Source organism: Gymnoscopelus microlampas, assembly GCF_963454915.1.
Source record: "Gymnoscopelus microlampas genome assembly, chromosome: 17".
In the NCBI taxonomy this organism is placed as follows: Eukaryota; Metazoa; Chordata; class Actinopteri; order Myctophiformes; family Myctophidae; genus Gymnoscopelus; species Gymnoscopelus microlampas.
The window spans coordinates 31,559,351-31,562,926 of NC_139954.1; positions in this window are offsets into that span (position 1 = coordinate 31,559,351).

Below are 3,576 nucleotides of genomic sequence, written 5' to 3' on the forward strand. Positions count from 1 at the left end.
CTGCCTTTAAATGTCCATTGCCGCATCGACAATGAATGGGGCGCTTAAAGTTAAATATCTCCAAAACTACAAATGATTTCAAAAGAAAAAATCTCAAGCATGCATGTCCACAGTAAGGTGGAATTTTTGAACTGTGAATGGAGTTTCTAGGTGAAAGTGTTTTTTTGAGGTCCCAAATTTGTCCATCGACCTCCATTATAAATCTCTGAACTTTTAAAGGAGTACAATTCTAAAACTATTAAACATTTCAAAGATTCCCTTTCAGGCAAACATGTCCACAGTAAGATGAACATTTTAAAGTTCGAATGGGGTTTCTATTCTATATATGACATTTTGAATCATTACAGTCAGTTCACCTTCTTTTGGGTCTTGAGTCGAACCGATTACTCCCGCGGAGACATCAAATTTCTCTTTGGGGCCTTGAGTCTTGGGACTCAAGGCCCAACAGAGAAATTTGATGTCTCCGCGGGAGTAATTGGTTCGACTCAAGACTCTTTTGGGTCTTGAGTCTTGGGAAAGAAAAAAAAAGTGTGCTAGTTGGATTTGAACCGGGAATCTTCTGGTTGCAAGTCCTGTATCTAAACCACTACACCACAGAGGTCCTTACATGTTCTGTTGACTTGCGTGGAATTTTCTGAAAGATTATATAAAGGTAAAAGCCCCAGGTAAAAGTTAGAAAGATGACCTTGCGAGATTTGAACTCAGGACCTTCAGTGTGTAAGGCCTGAATCTTAACCACTGCTCCACCATGGTACATACTTTCTATGGTCTCTTACACGCTGTTCATTGAAAGATCAGATAAAGGTGCAAGAGTCAGGCATTTGTTGGAAACCTGTCCTGGTTGGATTTGAACCAGTAACCTTCTGGTTGCAGGTCCTATATCTAAACCACTGCACCACAGAGGTTCTGACTTGTTCTATTAACTTAGCCTGGCAAAGTTTGTACCCTTTTCCCTTTAAATATCCATTGCCATTGACAATGCATTAGGCGCTTAAAGTTAAATATTTCAAAAACTACAAATCATTTCAAAGTAAAACCTCTCAAGGATGCATGTCCACAGCAAGGGGGAATTTTGAACTGTGAATGGAGTTTCTAGGTGAACGTGTTTTTTTGAGGTCCCAAAACCTTCCATCCGCCTCCATTCTAAATCTCTGAACTTTTAAAGGAGTACAATTCTAAAACTATGCAACATTTCAAAGATTCCTTTTCAGGCAAACATGTCCAGAGTAAGACGAACATTTTAAAGTATGAATGAGGTTACTAGGCGTAAGTATGTAGTTGTAAGCCTGCCTTTAAATGTCCATTGCCGCATCGACAATGAATGGGGCGCTTAAAGTTAAATATCTCCAAAACTACAAATGATTTCAAAAGAAAAAATCTCAAGCATGCATGTCCACAGTAAGGTGGAATTTTTGAACTGTGAATGGAGTTTCTAGGTGAACGTGTTTTTTTGAGGTCCCTATACCCTAACCCTAACCTTCCATCCGCCTCCATTCTAAATCTCTGAACTTTTAAATGAGTACAATTCTAAAACTATGCAACATTTCAAAGATTCCTTTTCAGGCAAACATGTCCAGAGTAAGACGAACATTTTAAAGTATGAATGAGGTTACTAGGCGTAAGTATGTAGTTGTAAGCCTGCCTTTAAATGTCCATTGCCGCATCGACAATGAATGGGGCGCTTAAAGTTAAATATCTCCAAAACTACAAATGATTTCAAAAGAAAAAATCTCAAGCATGCATGTCCACAGTAAGGTGGAATTTTTGAACTGTGAATGGAGTTTCTAGGTGAACGTGTTTTTTTGAGGTCCCTATACCCTAACCCTAACCTTCCATCCGCCTCCATTCTAAATCTCTGAACTTTTGAATGAGTACAATTCTAAAACTATGCAACATTTCAAAGATTCCTTTTCAGGCAAACATGTCCAGAGTAAGACGAACATTTTAAAGTATGAATGAGGTTACTAGGCGTAAGTATGTAGTTGTAAGCCTGCCTTTAAATGTCCATTGCCGCATCGACAATGAATGGGGCGCTTAAAGTTAAATATCTCCAAAACTACAAATGATTTCAAAAGAAAAAATCTCAAGCATGCATGTCCACAGTAAGGTGGAATTTTTGAACTGTGAATGGAGTTTCTAGGTGAACGTGTTTTTTTGAGGTCCCTATACCCTAACCCTAACCTTCCATCCGCCTCCATTCTAAATCTCTGAACTTTTAAATGAGTACAATTCTAAAACTATGCAACATTTCAAAGATTCCTTTTCAGGCAAACATGTCCAGAGTAAAACGAACATTTTAAAGTATGAATGAGGTTACTAGGCGTAAGTATGTAGTTGTAAGCCTGCCTTTAAATGTCCATTGCCGCATCGACAATGAATGGGGCGCTTAAAGTTAAATATCTCCAAAACTACAAATGATTTCAAAAGAAAAAATCTCAAGCATGCATGTCCACAGTAAGGTGGAATTTTTGAACTGTGAATGGAGTTTCTAGGTGAACGTGTTTTTTTGAGGTCCCTATACCCTAACCCTAACCTTCCATCCGCCTCCATTCTAAATCTCTGAACTTTTAAATGAGTACAATTCTAAAACTATGCAACATTTCAAAGATTCCTTTTCAGGCAAACATGTCCAGAGTAAGACGAACATTTTAAAGTATGAATGAGGTTACTAGGCGTAAGTATGTAGTTGTAAGCCTGCCTTTAAATGTCCATTGCCGCATCGACAATGAATGGGGCGCTTAAAGTTAAATATCTCCAAAACTACAAATGATTTCAAAAGAAAAAATCTCAAGCATGCATGTCCACAGTAAGGTGGAATTTTTGAACTTTGAATGGAGTTTCTAGGTGAAAGTGTTTTTTTGAGGTCCCAAATTTGTCCATCGACCTCCATTATAAATCTCTGAACTTTTAAATGAGTACAATTCTAAAACTATGCAACATTTCAAAGATTCCTTTTCAGGCAAACATGTCCAGAGTAAGACGAACATTTTAAAGTATGAATGAGGTTACTAGGCGTAAGTATGTAGTTGTAAGCCTGCCTTTAAATGTCCATTGCCGCATCGACAATGAATGGGGCGCTTAAAGTTAAATATCTCCAAAACTACAAATGATTTCAAAAGAAAAAATCTCAAGCATGCATGTCCACAGTAAGGTGGAATTTTTGAACTGTGAATGGAGTTTCTAGGTGAACGTGTTTTTTTGAGGTCCCTATACCCTAACCCTAACCTTCCATCCGCCTCCATTCTAAATCTCTGAACTTTTAAATGAGTACAATTCTAAAACTATGCAACATTTCAAAGATTCCTTTTCAGGCAAACATGTCCAGAGTAAGACGAACATTTTAAAGTATGAATGAGGTTACTAGGCGTAAGTATGTAGTTGTAAGCCTGCCTTTAAATGTCCATTGCCGCATCGACAATGAATGGGGCGCTTAAAGTTAAATATCTCCAAAACTACAAATGATTTCAAAAGAAAAAATCTCAAGCATGCATGTCCACAGTAAGGTGGAATTTTTGAACTGTGAATGGAGTTTCTAGGTGAACGTGTTTTTTTGAGGTCCCTATACCCTAACCCTAA